Source organism: Cetorhinus maximus, chromosome 1, assembly GCF_964194155.1.
Source record: "Cetorhinus maximus chromosome 1, sCetMax3.hap1.1, whole genome shotgun sequence".
Taxonomy (NCBI): domain Eukaryota; kingdom Metazoa; phylum Chordata; class Chondrichthyes; order Lamniformes; family Cetorhinidae; genus Cetorhinus; species Cetorhinus maximus.
The window spans coordinates 4,660,888-4,674,247 of NC_135879.1; the positions used below are offsets into that span (position 1 = coordinate 4,660,888).

The following is a 13,360-nucleotide window of genomic DNA, read 5'->3' on the forward strand; positions in this document are numbered from 1 at the left end:
AGGCTGTGGGCCAAGTGTTGGTAAATGGGATTAGGTAGGTAGGTCAGGTGTTTCTCACATGTCGGTGCACACTCGATGGGCCGAAGGGCTTCTTCTGCATTGTGATTCTGTGATTCTTATTTGTTTTAGATTTTTATCTCAAATTCTAATTTAACAAGCTTCCCATGGTAACATTAGGTTTAAGTGAGAGCCGTGACTCAGTGGGTTTCACCATTTCGTCTCAACATGTTTCATTGACCTCTTGTCACAACTTTCCTTGGATTCCGGATGCACCTACTTGGCTAAGTTTTCCCTGCTTCCAATCCAGAATTCATCACAATCTCAAGAAATGCCACCGCCTCCTCAAGATTTCAAATGGGAAATTATTTTGTAACTGTTGTCATGACTGACTGGGGGATAGTGCGCTGTAATGTCAAGCTCTGAGCTAATGTGAGAAGTTTGATTAGACCACCGAGTTGCCTCAATTCTACCCAACTCTTTAATTTAGGTTAAAAGAATACGAGCACCGGGTTTGTAAACTTAACAAATAATTAACTGTTAATCAGACAAATTGTCTGTAACCAGTGGCAAAAGAAAGAAATATGAACTGCCAACTTTTAACTCTATAACTCAAACTCTACCCCTTCTTAAACCCCTATATATACACACACACACACACACACACACACACAAACCACAGCAAACATGGATTTCAAGGGTGAGATAAAACAGTTCAATAGCACCAATCTGGAGTTCAGGATTAGATGGGTTGACTTTGATTGCTTTCTTACAAATTCCTTGCAGGTTGTTGTGGCTGACACAAGGTGGTCTCCCAGCGCTTGCAGTCTGTGGTTCTCTGGTTGAATTTGCTTTTAATGTCTCTACTGGTGATTTTTCCCCTTTTTCCCCCTGACAGGGGTTTCTCAAAGAAAGCAGGGTACAGCAATGTGAGGAATGGCCAGCTCGCTACTATGGCAGGATTACTGGAGTCTTCCAAAACACAGGAGAGAGAGGTTTCAGGTCTTTTCTCTTTTCAGGCTAGGAGCTGATCTACTGCACTATCCTCACATAGAACCTGGCCACTTGGTCAGGAGCCAATCAAAACGCTGTCGCTAGACAGTTCTCTCTTAAACCAACTCTCCTTTCCAGCACCATCCTGTCCAACCTGGCACACACTGTTCCAGGATAGCAACATTATAGATTTTCTTCTTCCTGCTCAATTAAGCATCTCTTTTAAACTGCAGCCATGGCCGTTTTTAAAGCCACAGTCCAATCTTAAAGCCACAGTCCAAGAAAAAATAGGAATACGTTATTTACGCTGTGCTGACTTTGCTTCTTGTCCAGCATTTATTGTCCATCCCTAGTTGCCCTTGAGAAGGTGGTGGCGAGCTGCCTTCTTGAACCGCTGCAGTCCCTGTGGTGTAGGTACACCTACAGTGCTGTTAGGGAGGAAGTTCCAGGATTTTGACCCAGTGACAGTGAAAGAATGGTGATATAGTTCCAAGTCAGAATGGCGAGTGACTTGAAGGGGAACTTCCAGGTGATGCTGTTTCCATGTCCCTGCTGCCCTTGCCCTTCTAGATGGTAGTGGTCATGGGTTTGGAAGATGCTGCCTAAGGAGCCTTGGCGAATTCCTGTCCAATTATTTAGATAGCTAGATAATTGGTCTATTATAAAGCATCATGCGGCAGGCGCCAAATGTGTTGAAGATACAAATCAAACAAGTGATCATAATTTATGACACAGTTATAGATGATCATTAAAATAAAAATAAAGTATAAAATAATAAAAGGATTGCACAGGCATACAAATAATTACAATACGTTGCAAAACGTAGGTCTTGATTTACAGAATAGAAATGAAAGGTCTGCGTTTTGTATTAATGTCCGTGGATTATATGTTGTCAGGCTGAATTGATTAAACTCTCAATCAATTACATACTGTTTGAGTCTTATAAAGTAAGGGACTGACTGGGCTGTCTCATAGTCTATTCGTTCTATATCTTATTTGTGAAATAGTGTCTCTCCTCCTTTGTTCCATCATGCATTTCCTTTTGTGTGGTTATGACAAGAGATGGAAGGGGTTCCTAATGTTGTCTTGGGCTACCTCATTAACCACCCCATCTGCAGGTGATTATGCTAAGGTTGCAAGTTTGCCATCATAACTCAGTCTTTCCAAATCAGATATTGCTCTGGTGAATCACAACTGGAGTTTCTCCAAACTAGTGGACTTCCAAAACTGAACGCGATCCTCTAGCTGAAGTTTGACTAGTGTACTATGTGATTGCAGTAATGTTTTATGTTCTGAATCTGGAATAAAATGCTAGTGTCAGTCAAGTGACCATGAAACTACTGGATTGCTATAGAAACCCATCTGATTCACTGATGTCCTTTAGGGAAGGAAATCTGCTGTCCTTACCTGGTCTGGCCTACATGTGACTCCAGACCCACAGCAATGCGGTTGACTCTTAACTGCCCCTCTGAAATGGCCTAGCAAGCCACTCGGTTCAAGGGCACTTAGGGGACGGGCAATAAATGCTGGTCTTTGCCAGCGACGCCCACATCCCATGGACAAATAATCACAAACTCCTGTTGCTAAAAAGAAAGGGGAAAATAATTCCAAATGCACGGGCTGGTGGTGCCTTTAAGTGTTTAATAGGCACAGGAGTTACTCTTTGATGTTTTGCGGCACTGTGCAGAATACTTCAGTGAATTAGCTGATTTTTAAAAAAAAAGCTTCACTCTGTATTTAGGCTTTCAGATTTTAAAGAAGTACAACTATACATCACAGATCACAAAAATACCCTTCACCATCATAAAGCTTTCAAAACAGGGAAGTGCAACAGGGTCATGGAGATTACTGGAAATGTCTCAGAATCAGTTGTCTAGTGGACTGCCGTGAGCACAGCTTGATGCAGGATAACTGACAGTGAACACGCAGCCTCCTCCATGCTGGCATTCAAATGGCACAAAGCGTGCTGGTGAAAGCAGCAGTGCTGTCGTGCAGGCAGGGCTGAGGCAGTCGTTTCTGCTTTTGAGGCGCGAAACAGAAGACCTTTCCTGAGGTAGAACGAAAGCTTTTCGGGTCCCACCTCCAGCCCCAGTGCCCATTTTGCTTCTCCCCCCCCCTTGTTCCCGGTGCCTATGTGATGGGGTGGAGCCAGTAGAATGCAAAGCTTCTCCACCCACCTCCCAACAAAAGGAGCAAATATGTTTTTAAAGGCAGCGTAACATCGGGGCGAATCAGTCAGGAAAGGCAAGTCCGAACTGCATCGAGTACTTTTTAAAAAAAAAAAAAGCTTAATTAAAAGGGAATGCTTGAGATAGCACATCCTGTATAACGCAATAACACCCTTGCCATTTTATATTCTTTAAGATTTGGTTTTACTGCCGGTTACCATGGGAAGCTCAATATAAACATCGTTCGGTGTTGATTCATTGAATTGCACCACTCCTCACTGTGTCAGAATCATTGCAATGGCCTGGATATCTATCAGGCTTATCATTGCACAGCTTTAGCACTGAACAGAGCAAGTTCATGCGCCACCCTCACAATCGCCAGTAATATTAACTTTAAAGGTGTTATGCTAAACTCAAAAATAAACCAGCATAAACTACATGAAAAACTCTTGTAGTTCCTTTCCGGTTCCAAAGGCCCTTAAGTGTATTTCAGATGATCTCACAAGTCCATGAGACATTAAAAGTAAAAGACTTGCATTTATATAGCACCCTTCATGACTTCAGGATGTTCCAAAGTGCTTTAAACCCACTGAGGCACTTCTGAAGCGTAGTCACTGTTGTTATGCAGGAAATGCAGAAACCAGTGTGTGTACAGCAAGCTACAACTAACAGCATTGTGTTAATGATCAGACAATCTTTTTTTTTGAAGGGTAAATATTGGCCAGGACACAAGGGAGAACTCACCTCTTCTCTTCAAATAGTGCTATGGGATCTTTTACATGCAGCAAGAGGACAGACAAGGCCTTGGTTCAAAGTCTCAGCTGAAAGGCTGCACCTCTGACAGTGTAGCATTCCCTCAGTCCTGCACTGGGAATGTCAGCCTAGATTTTGTGCTCGAGCCCCTCCAGTGGGACTCAGATCCACAACCTTCTGGGTCAGAGGCCAGACTGCTCCCCACTGAGTCATGGCTGATGACATCACTGGTTCGCATTAGGAAATGCTAAGATTTTACTTTACAAGGTCAGAGCTTGAGTTTGATGGTCATGACTCCCTGACCACTTGGAAAAGCTGTGGCAATGCTTAAATTAGTTTTATTGTAGCTGTATTTGTTAACTGGATCCACACCAGTTGGTGAAGTTAAAACTAAGACTCAGCTGCTTTCTTTGCTGAAGAGAGCTTATTGACTTAGCTCACAGTCAACACTTCTCAAACGCACCATTGTTCCAGCTATCCCCACTTATAGGTGTACAAATACACGTCATCTATTTAACAATGTAATTGCCATTAAACTGTAACATGTAATTAATAAGACATTGACAGTATTTGGTCTGATGCCTCAAAATATGATTTCCATACCGTCGGCTGTGTTGGGATCTGGACTAACCGGTTGGGTTACCCAATACTAATGTTGTGATTTGCATGAAGGCTTATTGCCTTATATACTTGGAATAAAAACTGAACATGTTCTTGTTCAAAATTCTTTTTTAATTAACTTATGTCACCCATTTCGGTTCGTTGGGGGCAGGGGCGAAGGGAGAACTAAAGAGTCCTGATAATCATATATTACAACTTCCTCCTTCCCAAACAACTCCAATTGTTAAGTCTTTGTAACCCTCTACTCCAGAGGGCTGTGAATACTCAGTGGTTGACGATGTTCCAAGACTAAGATTGATGGATTATTTTTGTATGCTATGAGAATCAAAGGATTTGGGAATAGGGCGGAGAAGGTGGATTTGATCAGCCATGATACTGAATGATGGAGAAGGCTAGAGAGCAATATTCCCTCTGAGCCATGCAGCAACCTGGAAGCTATCACGCACATGCAAGTCATCACCTTTAAGATACCTCGTGTGCCTGGCTATGCAAAAATGATTTAAAGGTACCACGCAATTAACCTGCACAACAAAAAAAAATTAGAGGGGACGTTACTTGAGGGGCTACATTGAATCATAGAATGGGGACACAGGAGACCATTTGGCCCATTGTGTCTCTACCGGCTCTCTGTACGAGCAACTCACCTAGTGCCACTCCCCAGCCTTTTCCCCTTAGCCTCTGCAATTTTTTCCTCTTCAGACAATAATCCGATTCCCTTTTGAAAGCCATGATTGAATCTGCTTCCGCCACGCTTTCAGGCAGTGCATTCCAGATCCTAATCACTCCTCGTGTGAAAGTTTTTCCTCATGTTACCATTGTTTCTTTTGCCAGCCACCTTAAATCAGTGTCTCCTGGTTCTCGATCCTTCCACCAAAGGGAACAGCTTTTCCCTATCTACTCTGTCCAGACCCCTCATGATTTTAAATATCTCTCAAGTCTCCTCTCAACCTTTTCTAAGGAGAACAGTCCCAACTTCGCCAATTTATCCACTTAACCGAAGTTTCTCATCCTGGGAACCATTCTCATGAATCTTTTCTGCACTCTCTCTAATGATTACACATCCTTCCTAAAGTGCGGTGCTCAGAACTGGATGCAGTACTCCAGCTGAGGCTGAACCTATGTTTTATACAGGTTTACCATAAGTTCCTTGCTTTTGTACTCTATAAGGAGGGCATGGAGTACAAGAGAAAATAAGTTATGTTGAGCTTGTTTAAGTCACTAGTTTGATCTCAGCTGGAGCATTGAGTCCAGTTCTTGGTGCCACACTTTAGGAAAGATGTGCAGGCATTGGAGAGAGTGTGGGTCTCTGGGGATGAGGAATGGTTCTGGGGATGAGGAACTTGATTTATGAAGGTGGATTGGAGAAGTTAGGACTGTTATCCTTAGAGAAAAGAAGGCTGATAGGAGATTTGATAGAGGTATTCAGAATCATGAGGGGACTGGACAGAGCAGATAGGGAGAAACTGTTCCCATTGGTGAAAGGATCGAGAACAGGACGCAGGTTTTAAGTAATTGGTAAAAGGGACGTGAGGAAAACCTTTTTCACACAGCGAGTGGATACGGTCTGGAACGCACTGCTTGAGAATGTGATGGATGCAGGTTCACTTGAAGCATTCAAAAGGGAATTAGACTGTTAGTTGAAAAGGAAGAATGTGCGGGGTTACGGGGAGATGATGAGAAATTGTAATTCCAGGGTTTAGGGCTGAGGCAGACGAAGGCACAGCTCCCAGTGGTGGAATGACTAAATTCAGAGACACGCAAAAGGCCAGAACTGGAGGAGTGCAGCGATATCGCTAGTTAGCAGGGCTGGAGGAAGTTACAAAGATAGGGAGGGTGCACGAGAACAAGGATGAGTACTTTAAATTCACAGCATTGCCAGACCGGGAACCAGCGCAGATCAGTGAGCAGAGGATGTGCTGGGTGAGAATCCAGTAATTATAAGATGTAGAATAACGAGACATAGTTTTGCGAATGTAATTGATTAAGGATGCACTTCCTAAAGTGTTTTATTTTGCAAGCAAAGAAAGTGAGTTGCACCAAAATGAATACCTCCTCAGGTGTTTTCATGCCAACGCTGTCACACCCCCAACAGATATTGGTTTGCCAAAAATTCTTTTGTGAAGATGGTAAAATATTTTCCAGTTCCGTATTGTTTTTTGTTTTTGGTCTGTTATTTCCAGCATCTCTCCCGTTTTCCTCTGAGTAAATTTCAAACAGTGTGGGTAAAAACAGGCAACGTAAATTTTGTAAACATTCTTTCATGGGGTGTGGGTGTTGCTGGAAAGGCCAGTTTTTGCCGCCCATCCCTAATTGCCCCTGAGCTGAGTGGCTTGCTCGGTCATTTCAGGACAGTTAAGAGTCAACTGCATCGCCGTGGGTCTGGAGTCACATGTAGGCCAGACCAGGTAAGGACGGCAGATTTCCTTCCCTAAAGGACATTATTGAACTAGATGAATTTTTGCAATAATCAATAGTTTCACGGTGACCATTAGTGAGACTTTCAATCCTAGATTTTATTAATTGAACTTAAATCCTACCAGCTGCTGTGGTGGGATCTGAACCCGTGTCCCCAGATCATTAAACCTGGGCCTCTGGATTACTAGTCCAGTGACAGTGCCAATACTGGCCCCTCTCCCTGAGTGCCAGGGTTGTCATGCTATTGATGTTTAGGTGCTAGATGCCATTAACTGTTTTCATGTTGAAATGTGTAGGGAGCATTGGGCCTTCAAGCCATTGAGATCAACTTGAAGGGATTCAAATCAATATTGCAAACAGGCTGTCATAAATGCCACTATAAAATAATGTTACAGCATAGAAGGAGGCCATTCAGCCCATTATGCCTGTGCTGCATCTTTGAATGAGTTATCAAATCAGTTCCACTCCCCCTCCACTTTCCCCATAGCTTTGTGAGTTTCTCCTATTTACAAGTATTTGTCAAATTCCATTTTGAAAGTTACTATTGAATCAGCTCCCAGCTCCCTTTCGGGCAGCCTGTCCCAGATCACAAAACTCTGTGTAAATTAGAAAAATGTTTCCTCCTGTTGTCTTTCTGCCAATGACCTTAAATCTGCATCTTCTGGTGACTGAACCCCTGCCAGTGAAAACATGTGCACTGAAAGAACAAAAATGTATTTGCGTCGAGAAGTCAACTTGCTGACTCTTAGAACTTTAAAATAGTTTGTGGTACAAGGTGGCTTGGGAGGACTATCCATTGGATGACTGCATTGAAAGCAGTTGAATGTTCTGTTAACAGCACCACTCACACCAATTCCCCTGCACTTCGGTCAGGGACCAACACTGCCCAAGTGGTAGAACTAAAGCAATGATCCACACTTTACATACCTGTTCATGATAGAATGCACTCAGAATCTAAACTGGTCAGAGGAGCAGTAAGAGGCCATTCAGCTCATCAAGCCTGTACCGCCACTCAATTAGATCATACCTAATCTATATCTGAACTCCTTAATATCCCTACCTAACAAATCTATCAACACAACAGCAAAAGACTGCAGATGCTGGAAATCTGAAATAAAAACAAAGAATATGGAAATCTTCAGGTCTGGCAGCATCTGTGGAGAGAAGCAGTTAACATTTCAGGTCAATGACCTTTCATCAGAACTGGAAACATTAGAAATATATTAGTTTAAGTAGGTCAAATGAGGGAGGGGCAAAAAGGAACAAAAGGGAAGGTCTGTGGAAAAGGTGGAAGATTAAATTGTCATTAAATGACCAAAGAGTTGGCAGAGCCAAAGGAGGGCAAGTAAAGAAACAAAAGATGTGTCTAGAAGAGGTGCGAATGACAATAATGAAAAGCTGCCTTCCGAAAACAAAAACCAGATTTAGACTGAAACATGCAAAGACAAGGAAACAAAATCTGAGGCGAGGTCACGGTCTGATATTGTTGAACTCAATGTTGAGTCCATAAGACTGTAAAGTGCCTAATTGAAAGATGAAGAGCAGTGACTTATTTCAACTCCTAATGAATCAAGAGTTGACAGGTCAGGTGGAATGAACTCCGGTTTGTCTATTTACATTTTTCTAAAAAAAGATCATGATCAATCAGCTCAAGCAGGAGACAAAGACAATCTAGCTTTGAGAATTCATCATTGATAGTGAAGTCACTGGTACCTGTCCGTTTGCTCTCTGTGATTCTGTACCAGGAACCTCTCAGATCGGTTCAGATCACCGCCTTTAGACCATAAGACATAGGAGCAGAAATTAGGCCATTCGGCCCATCAAGTCTGCTCCGCCATTCAATCATGGCTGACAAGTTTCTCAACCCCATTCTCCCACCTTCTCCCCGTAACCTTTGATCCCCTTACCAATCAAGAACCTATCTATCTCGGTTTTAAATACACTCAATGACCTGGCCTCCACAGCCTTCTGTGGCAATGAATTCCATAGATTCACCACTCTCTGGCTAAAGAAGTTTCTCCTCATCTCTGTTCTAAAAGGTCTTCCCTTTACTCTGAGGCTGTGCCCTCGGGTCCTAGTCGCTAGGACTAGGACAAATCATTCCATTACAAACATTGAATTTTCAATTTCAATCACACCTGATGTAATGCATTAAGAAGGGGCAAGGCTAACAAATGTCGTGGTAGCTCCCCATCCCAACAATCTGCTCTCTGCATTCTTCTTCATTGTCATTACAAAATATTATTGTACCTCCTTTATTGAACTAGCTGTAGTGAGTGTGACTCTAGCAGAGACTGAGATGACACAACTGGTTCTGCTGAATACCGGTGACTTCGCTATGAATGGTGAACTCTCAAAGCTAGATAGTCTTTGTCTCCTGCTTTAGCTGATTGATTATGATCTGTTTTTAGAAAAATGTAAATAGACAAGCTGGAGTTCACTCCATCTGACTTGTCAACTCTCGATTCATTAGGAGTTGGAATAAGTCACCGCTCGAGGGATGTTAATGTGTCACTGATTTGTCTTGCTCTTTGATGTAATAGCTCCTTGATGTTTACAGCTCTGTGGTATCATGAAAAGTACCGACAGGAAATTTGACTATTTTCAGGATGATTGAATTTAATGAGCGCACTGATACTGTACTCCATTGTATAATTGGTTTAACACGGACCTAAATGTCAATTTTACTCTTCAATAATCAGAGTCTATTTCTGCCAGGCCACACCCCCGACTGGTATTTACTCCATCTACATTGCAGCGTAACCTGTTCAGGAACAAACTCATGCTCTGACACTTGGAATATTCCAAAATGCAACACACTCGTACACTAGACTCTGGAGCTGGGAATAGAAACATGAAAGCATTTTAGACAGAAAGATCAAGAGAGATAGGATGACCCAGCGACATTGTCTGTCACAGTTTGCTATGGAATGGTAAGACCGAGGTCTGTGTGCATAATTCCACTCATCGCAATGAGCACATGTGCGTATCTGTAGAACCTGTTCACATTAGCTGATGGTACAAGGGCTAGGGGACACTGATTTAAAGTTTTGGCCAAGAGTTGCACGGAGGATGCGAAGAAGAGCTTTTTTGTGCAGCAAGTGGTAATAACCTGGAGCTCGCTGCCTACAAAGGTGGTGGAAGTGGATATGATCAATGATTTCAAAAGGAAATTGGATGGACAGTTGAGGGGAAATAATCTTGCAGGACTATGGGGATAGAGCAGGGGATTGTGACTGACGGGGTTGCTCTCGAGAACGCTGACTTAGACTCAATGAGCCAATGGCCGCCCTCCTGTGCCATAATGAATCTATGACTCTTTAAGTGCATCCATGTACACATGTACAAACTCGTGCACACTAATCTTTATCATTGTGATGTAATAAAAGGAAGCTATGTGCTTTTCTACAACTGAAAATTCACTCCAGGACTATCCTTATGCATCTCTCCTAACCACCAACTGTATAGAGAAATTGTCAGTGGCTGGGAAGAGTCAGTGTTGGGGTGGTGGGCTGGAATGGGGGTGAGGTTGATTATCTCAACTGCCAACAAAAAAATGTTAGGGACCCCTACCTTTTTTAAAAAAAAAACAAAGCTGATTTAAGCCATCACATCATCGCTACATCAGTGTATGACGTCAACTTTAATCTCTGCCCTAGGTCTCACTTAATTTAACTGTCCACTTAGTTCACCATTCTAACATGTCACTTTTGAAATGTCCCATCTTATAACTATGGCTGCACCCAACATAAAAAAAACGCTGATACTTTTAAGTGAGATCACAGTTTGCTTATTTATTGTGTACCAAAGTCAATTTATTACAGATGTTTTAAATTCTGAAATTACTGACTCTTACTCATACTGCTTCCTCCTCATATAATTATCATGTTAGTAAGTACTGTAATGTATCTTTACACCACTCAACAGGGAACATAATGTACAAAATATTCATGGCTTACTTAAATTGCTGCCAGGCAGGAATACCTAATGCATTTTGCCATAACAAAGTATCTGGAAGGGAGTAAACACGCAGACGCACATGCACGCATACACGCGCGCACACGCAGACACTAAAATACTGCATCAGCAACTTTGGAACACAACATATGAGAGACACCAGATGAGTTGTAAGACATAATGCAACTTTTGGCTCACTGCAAAAGTTCTCGCCAACTAATAATGGATATAGTTACTCCGGATACTCACAATGCAAACTTGCTACAAAAATACAAAACCTGAAATGAAACCAGCATGCTGATCCATAGAGCCCTTTCATAACAGGGGATAAAGCACAAACTGGTTTGTGATGGAGTGCTTGTCTGCAATAATCACACTAGAAGCTTTCCAGGCAAGCTTCTATGTCGTCCTTCCTCTCTGCAAAGGATATCAATTTAACATTATAATATCTACCCGGCTAAGTGGAAAATTGCCCATTTACATCCTGTATACAAAATGCAGGACAAATCCAACCCAGCCAATTACTGCTTCATCAGCCTACTCTCCATCATCTGTAAAGTAATGGAAGGGGTCATCAACAGTGCTATCAAGCGGCGCTTGCTTAGCAATAACCTGCTCACTGATGCCCAGCTTGAGTTCCGCCAAGGCCACTCCGCTCCTGACCTCATTACAGCTTTGGTTCAAACATGGACAAAAGAGCTGAGCTCCCGAGATGCGATGAGGGTGACTGCCCTTGACATCAAGGCAGCATTTGACAGTGTGCCATCGAGGAGCCCCAGCAAAACTGGAGTCGATGGGAATCAGGGGGAAAACTCTCCGCTGGTTGGATTCATACCTAGCACAAAGGAAGATGGTTGTGGTTGAGGTCAGTCATCTCAGCTCCAGGACATCACTGCAGGAGTTCCTCAGGGTAGTGTCCTCAGCCCAACCATCTTCAGCTACTTCATCAATGACCTTCCTTCCATCATAAGGTCAGAAGTGGGGATGTTCGCTGATGATTGCACAATATTCAGCACCATTCGCGACTCCTCAGATACTGAAGCAGTCCGTGTCCAAATGCAGCAAGACCTGGACAATATCCAGGCTTGGGCTGACAAGTGGCAAGTGATGTTCACAGCACACAAGTGCTAGGCAATGACCACCTCCAACAAGAGAGAATACAACCAGGGCTCTTGACACTCAATGGCATTACCATCACTGAATCCCCCACTATCAACATCTTGGAGGTTACCATTGACCAGAACTTGAGAACTGGACTAGCCATATAAATACTGTGGCTACAAGAGCAGGTCAGAGACTAGGAATCGTGCGACGAGTAACTTGCGCCCTGACTACCCAAAGCATGTCAAGCATCTACAAGGCACAAGTCAGGAGTGCGATGGAATACTCCCCACTTGCCTGGATGTTTGCAGCTCCCACAGCACTCGAAGCTCGACACCATCCAGGATAAAGCAGCCTGCTTGATTGACACCTCATTGACAAACATTCATTCCCTCCACCACCAACACACAGTAGCAGCAGTGTGTACCATCTACGAGATGCACTGCAGGAATTCACCAAGGCTCCTTCGACAGCACCTTCCAAACCCACGACCTCTACCATCTAGAAGGACAAGGACAGCAGATAGATGGGAACACCACCATCTGGAAGTTCCCCTCCAAGCCACTCACCATCCTGACTTGGAAATATATCGCAATTCCTTCACTCTTGCTGGGTCTAAATCCTGGAACTCCCTCCCTTACAGCACTGTGGGTGTACCTACACCACATGGACTGCAGCAGTTCAAGAAGGCAGCTCATTACCACCTTCTCAAGGGCAACTAGGGATGGGCAATAAATGCTGACCCAGCCAGTGAAGCCCACATCCCGTGAATGAATAAAAAAACAACATATTATTCAACCTGACAAACTATTCCACTTGCCACCATTTTTGCAAGGTTTTAATAAACACTGAGACAATCTCTAAATATTCCTGGATCATCATAGTATATGCTTTTCCTTAAAACCACCAATCCTTTTATTATAAAAAGCGAAATCCTTTTATTAAACTGATAACGTAGTTTCTGGACAGATGCAAGTTCACTTTTTAAAAAATATTCATTTATGGGATATGGGCTTCACTGGCTGGGCCAGCATTTATTGCCCATTCCTAATTGCCCTTGAGAAGGTGGTGGTGAGCTGCCTTCTTGAACCGCTGCAGTCCATGTGGTGTAGGTACACGCACAGTGTTGTTAAGGAGGGAGTTCCAGAATTTTGACTCAGTGACAGTGCAGGAACGGTGATATATTTCCAAGTCACGATGGTGAGTTGCTTGGAGGGGAGCTTCCAGGTGGTGGTGTTCCCATCTATCTGCTGCCCTTGTCCTTCTAGATGGCAGTGGTCGGTGGTTTGGAAAGTGCTGTCTAAGGAGCCTTGGTAAATTCCTGCAGTGCATCTTGTAGATGGTACATACTGCTG

General features: G+C 43.2%; 1 protein-coding gene and 1 long non-coding RNA gene across 2 annotated transcripts in view; one reads left to right on the forward strand and one right to left on the reverse strand.

The window, feature by feature from the left end:
* LOC144698535 (uncharacterized) overlaps positions 1-12,552 on the reverse strand; it is a 143,247-nt gene extending 130,695 nt beyond the window's left edge. Inside the window, exon 1 of the long non-coding RNA XR_013580521.1 lies at positions 12,449-12,552. This is a non-coding gene — a long non-coding RNA (uncharacterized LOC144698535). The remainder of the gene's footprint in view (positions 1-12,448) is intronic.
* LOC144698006 (tetraspanin-5) overlaps positions 1-13,360 on the forward strand; it is a 92,870-nt gene that overhangs the window by 19,684 nt on the left and 59,826 nt on the right. The gene's annotated exons all lie outside the window — the stretch shown is intronic.